Genomic DNA, 6405 nt, shown 5'->3' on the forward strand with positions numbered 1-6405 from the left:
TTGACATTCAATGGCATTACCATCGCTGAATCCTCAACTATCAACATCCTAGGGGCTATCATTGACCAGAAACTGAACTGGAGAAGCCATATAAATACCGTGGCTACAAGAGCAGGTCAGAGGCTAGGAATCCTGAGGCGAGTAACTCACCTCCTGACTCCCCAATGCCTGTCCACCATCTACAAGGCACAAGTCAGGAGTGTGATGGAATACTCTCCACTTGCCTGGATGGGTGGAGCTCCAACAACACTCAAGAAGCTTGACACTATCCAGGACAAAGCAGCCCGCTTGATTGGCACCCCATCTACAAACATTCACTCCCTCCACCACTGACGCACAGTGGCAGCGGTGTGTATCATCTACAAGATGCACTGCAGCAATGCACCAAAGCTCCTTAGACAGCACCTTCCAAACCTGCGACCTCTACCAACTAGAAGGACAAGGGCAGCAAATGCATGGGAACACCACCACCTGCAAGTTCCCCTCCAAGTCACACACCATCCGGCTTTGGAACTATATCGCCGTTCCTTCACTGTCGCTGGGTCAAAATCCTGGAGCTCCCTTCCTAACAGCACTGTGGGTGTACCTACCCCACATGGACTGCAGCAGTTCAAGAAGGCAGCTCACCACCACCTTCTCAAGGGCAATTAGGGATGGGCAATAAATGCTGGCCTGGCCAGCGACGACCACATCCCATGAATGAATAAAAAAAAAGTTGTGGCCTCACTGGTATGTTATATAACTCCAGCATAACCTCCCTGCTCTTATATTCTATGCCTCAGCTAATAAAGGAAACGATTCCACCTGCTTTCTTAACCACCTTATCGTGCACTCACCTGGAGACAGTCGGGAGAGGCGGCAGTTGAGCAGCAGACCAGCAGGGAAACTACTGAGGAGATGATAAAGCACGGCCCAGGCTTGGAGTCCTCACTCACCTGAAGACTGCTGGGATAGGCAGCGGCAGTCCCAGGCTCAGCTGAAGATTGTCAGGAGAAGGCGATGGCAGAGCGGCTTTATTTACCTACAGGAGTCGGCGCGCGCTGACTGAGCTGAAAAAAACAAAGTGAGATCACAGAAAAGCTGTAAGGTGATTGGTGGGTGAGTAACTGCTGTGAGGGAGTCTCTGTAAATCGCTAGGTTAGTACACTGCTATTAGAGTGCTTGTGTAAATAGTTGGAAATTAGAAAAGTATGAAAAAAATTTAAATAACCCTTAAGTAGCTGCCTTATTAATTAAGAGATGCAAGCAGAAGAGAAGTAATAAGCTGGTGAATCTACTTTTTTTTTAAGTAGTAAGGTTTATTGTATTACTCAAGTTTAAATTAGTACAGTAAGTGGTGGGGAGGAGAGGCATTAATTTTTTAAAAAATTAATTAATTAGGTAATTAAAATGTAATAAGGATAGCAGGGCAGGTGATGTGTTGCAGCTGCAGTATCTGGGAGCTCGTGGACACCAGTGTGATCATCGGCAACCAGGACTGCGGTAAGTGTCTACAGCTCGAGGAGTTTCGGCTCAGAGCTAATGAGCTAGAGGCTGAGCTACAAACACTGTGATGCATCAGGGAGGGATAAAGTTACCTGAACACTTTGTTCCAGAGGCTGTCATACCCCTTAGGATAGGGTCTTCGGATTTGGTCAGTGGTCAGGGACAGGAGGATGTGACTGCGAGTAAGGGAGGTAAGGGGATCGAGAAGGCAGAAGTGGAGGAACCTCAGCCTCTGTAATTGTCCAACAGGTTTGAGGTTCTTTCAACTTGTATGGATGAGTGTGAGGGCTGCAGGGTGGATGAGCAAACTGACCTTGGCACTGTGGTACAGGAAGCCATTCAAATGAGGTGAGTAAATAGGAATGTAGTGGTAGTAGGAGATAGTAAAGTCAGGGGGATAGATACCGTTCTCTGCAGTCAAGAGTGAGTCCAGAAGGCTGTGTTTCTTGCCTGCTGCCAAGGTTCGGAACATCTGCTCAGGGCTGGAGAGGAGCTTGCAGTGGGGCAGGGGCGGGGGGAGGATCCAGTTGTCGTGGTCCACAGCATAGGACTAGGAAAGAGGTTCTGTAAAGGGAGTATGAGCAGCTAGGGGCTAAATTAAAAAGCAGAACCTCAAAGGTAATAATCTCTAGAACCACGAGCAAACTCATGTCGGCTAAATAAGATTAGAGAGTTAAATGCATGGCTCAAAGATTAGTGTGGGAGAAATGGGTTTCAATTCATGGGGCACTGGCACCAGTACAGAGGAAAGTGGGAGCATTGTACCATTGGGACGGTCTTCACCTGAACCGTGCTGGGACCAATATTCTGGTGAGTCGTGTAACTAGGGCAGTAGAGAGGGATTTAAACTACATAGTAGGGCGAAGGATCAAATGGGGGAAGATCTCATAATTTAGAAAGAGAGGAGAAGGCAAGAGACCAAGGTAGCAATAAGGGAATTAATAATCTGAGTGTGACAGGAAGGGAAGATTGGAGGGAAGCAAAACTGGTGAGAGAAAGTAGAAAAGTAGTAAGCAAAATTAAAAGACAAACGAAGCGAAGGCAAACATCAAATAGAATCAGAATGCGGAATAATGTTAAAAAGATAAAGTTAAGGGCACTCTATCTGAACGCATGCAGCATTCACAACAAGGTAGATGATTTGAAGGCACAAATAAAGGTAAAGTTAAATGGATATGATTTAATTGCCATTACAGAGACGTAGTTACAGGGTGACCAAGACTGGGAACTGTATATTCAAAGATATTTGTCATTTAGGAAGGATAGGCAAAAAGGAAAAGGAGGTAGGGTAGCGCTCTTATTAAGGGATCAGATCAGTACATTAGTGAGAAAGGATCTTAGATCGAAGGATCAAGATGTAGAATCAATTTGGATGGAGCTAAGAAACAGCAAGGGGCAACAAACATTGGTGGGAGATGTTTATAGGCCACCAAACAGTGGTGGTAATGTTGGACATGGTATAAATCAGGAAATTAGAGGTGCATGTAACAATACAGTAATAATGGGTGACTTCAATTTACATATAGACTGGGTAAACCTAATCATCTCTAATGCTATGAAGGATGAATTCCTGGAGTGTGTGCGAGATGGGTTTCTGGAGCAGTATGTTGAAGAACAAATGAGGGATCGGGCTATTTTAGATTTAGTATTATGTAATGAGAAAGGGTTAATTAACAACCTTACTGTAAAGGAGCCTTTGGAAAATAGTGACCATAATAGGATAGAATTTTAAATTAATTTTGAAAGTGATAGGGTTCATTCTGAAACTAGGGTCTTAAATCTGAACAAAGGAAACTGTGAAGGTATGAAGGGCAAGTTGGCTATGGGGGATTGGAAAAATACACCAAAAGATTTGATGGTAGATGGGCAATGGCTAGTATTTAAAGAAGTATTACATGGTCTAAAACAAATATACTTTCCTCTAAGACACAAAAACCCAACAGGAAAGATGAATCAACCGTGACTAACAAAAGAAGTTAAAGATTGCATTAGGTCAAAGGAAGTGGCTTATAAGGTTGCTAGGAAAAGTGGTAAGCCCGAGGATTGGGGGCAATTTAGAATCCAGCAAAGGATGACCAAGAAACTAATAAAGAAAAGGAAAAGAGAATATGAATGCAAGCTAGCGACAAACATAAAGGCAGACTGTAAAATCTTCTTTAGGTATGTGATAAGGAAAAGATTAGCCAGGACAAATGTGGGTCCAATACAGGAGGAGACAGGAGAAATTATAATGGAGAATAGGGAAATTGTGGAGAGACTAAAACACAGAGTGTAGCAACTCTTCTTTTCCTGGGTCTTTTCTCTCTCTTCAGGCAGGTCAAAACCACACTTTAATTGTAGAATTTCTTTCTAAGAGAGGCAATGCTTATTTTTCAGAGAGAGTAGGTCTTTTATCTGGTCTATCAGCAAATCACTGGTCCCAGCCAGCTCACTGCTAGCTTCTCCCAGCTCCCTGGTCTATTTCACTCTGCAAAACTGAAACTAAAAGCTTTCAACAACAAAGTCACAAGACAGTCATAAATCTTCCTGTTGCTTGGATACAGGTACTTCAAACACCAAGTCAGCATTCAGTGTTCACAGGAAGTCCTTGTTTCTCAGTCTTAAAGGCACATAGACCCTCTTAGTTTTTTAAAGAAAAAACAAAGCTCTTGTGATATAAAGTGGTAGTACTCGAAAAATTAATTGGATTGAAGATTGATAAATCCCCTGGACCAGATGAGCTATATCCCAGAGTGTTGAAGGAGATGGCTACAGAGATAATAGCCAGGATTTTACTGAGCTCCCGATGTTTGGCTCTATGGCCGGTGGGGCGGGGCGGGGGGTGGGGGGTGGGGGGGGGGGGGGAGGCGGGGGTGGTGGAAGATTGCTCTGGCAGCGGCCCGCAACAGAGTCAAATGCTAGGAGTGTTGGGCTCGATCTTCCCAGTGGCAGTGAGGCTCCGTAGCAGCACACCCCCCGCCCCCCACCACTGGGTGATGGGACCCAGCTTTGAATATTTAAATGAAGCACATGAATGGATTTAAATAAAATTCACTCCAATCTTACCTTCAGGCCACGATCATCTGAGTGGCGGCCGGCACTCACGCACCTTCACTTTCCCGTGCAGGGAAAGCAGGCGCCACAGTGGTGGGGAAGGAGTAGCTTTTGATTTTTAGTGCTGGGGTAGGGGCAACGAGATTAGATTTACAGTATTAATGTAGGGGATGGTGGGAAGGGGTGACATCTGCACATTGTTCGGTTTGGTGGGGGGGGGGGAAGGTCAAGTGTTGCAGACACATAGGACAAATATTGAATCTAATTGTTATTGGGGGTGGGAAAGGGGTGACAGACATTGGATCATTACAATGGGGTGGGTAGTAATAATTAAAAATGTAAATTAGGTGGCAGGGCTGGCTGCCTTTAAAAATGGCACCAGCGCCTGTGCACAGGCAGCTGATGCCATTGCCAGTGTTGGACAGCCCGCCCCTCCCACGTGATTGGGGGGAGGGGGCAGCCTGACCGGCACATTATCGTGGTGGCATGGCGGCGTGTAAGCTCCTTCCACCCGCCACTGCTCCTGGTGGCAGGTGCATAAAATCCAGCTCAATGGATGCATTGGTGGTTATCTTTCAAAATTCTATAGATTCTGGAAAGGTTCCTACAGACTGGAAAGTGGCAAATGTAACCCCATTATTTAAGAAAGGAGGGAGAGAGAAAACAGGGAACTACAGACTTGTTAATTTGAGGTCAGTAGTAGGAAAAATGTTAGAACCTATTATAAAGGATGTGATAACTAGACACCTAGAAAATAATGATGTGATTGGCCAAAGTCAACATGGATTTATGAAAGGGAAATCATGTTTGACAAACCTGTTGGGAGTTTTTTTGAGAATGTTACTTGCAGCATAGATAAAGGAGAACCAGTGGATGTGGTGTATTTGGATTTTCAGAAGGCTTTTGATAAGGTCACACACAGCAGGTTAGTAAACAAAATTGGAGCACATGGGATTGGGGGTAATATACTGGTATGGATTGAGAATTGGTTAATGGACAGAAAACAGAGTAGGAATAAATGGGTTATTCTCAGGATGGCAGGCTGTTACTAGTGTGATACTGCGAGGATCAGTGTTTGGGTCACAACTGTTTACAATATATATATATATATATATATATATATATAAATAAATGACTTGGATGTGGTGACCAATTGTAACATTTCCAAATTTGCTTATGACACAAAGCTAGGTGGGAATGTAAGTTGTGAGGAGGATGCAAGGAGGCTTCAGGGGACTTGGACAGGCTAAGTGAATGGGTAAGAACATGGCAGATGGAATATAATGTGAATAAATGTGAAGTTATCTACTTTAGTAGATAAAACAGAAAGACAAGAGTATTTCTTAAATGGTGAGAGTTTGGGAAATGTTGATGTCCAAAGGGACCTGGGTGTCCTTGTTCATGAGTCACTGAATGCTAAAATGCAGGTGCAGCAAGCAATTAGGAAGGCAAATGTTATGTTGGCCTTCATCACAAAGAGTTTTGAGTACAGGAGTAAAGGAGTCTTGCTGCAATTGTATAGAGCCTTGGTGAGACTGCACCTGGAGTATTGTGTACAGTTTTGGTCTCCTCATCTAAGGAAGGTTATACTTGCCACAAAAGGAAGTGCAATGGAGGTTCACCAGACTAATCCCTGGGATGGCAGGATTGTCTTATGAGGAGAAATTGAGGAAACTGGGCTTGTATTCTCTGGAGTTTAGAAAACTGAGAGGTGATCTCATTGAAATTACAAAATAAATACTTACCGGGCGTGACAGGGTGGATGTAGATAGGAAGTTTCCCCTGGCTGATGAGTCTGAACAAGGGACATAGTCTCAAAATAAGGGGTAAGCCATTTAAGACTGAGATGAGGAGGAATTTCTTCACTCAGAGGGTGGTGAATCTTTG

This window comes from Heterodontus francisci, unplaced genomic scaffold (genome assembly GCF_036365525.1).
Source record: "Heterodontus francisci isolate sHetFra1 unplaced genomic scaffold, sHetFra1.hap1 HAP1_SCAFFOLD_1497, whole genome shotgun sequence".
Lineage (NCBI taxonomy): Eukaryota > Metazoa > Chordata > Chondrichthyes > Heterodontiformes > Heterodontidae > Heterodontus > Heterodontus francisci.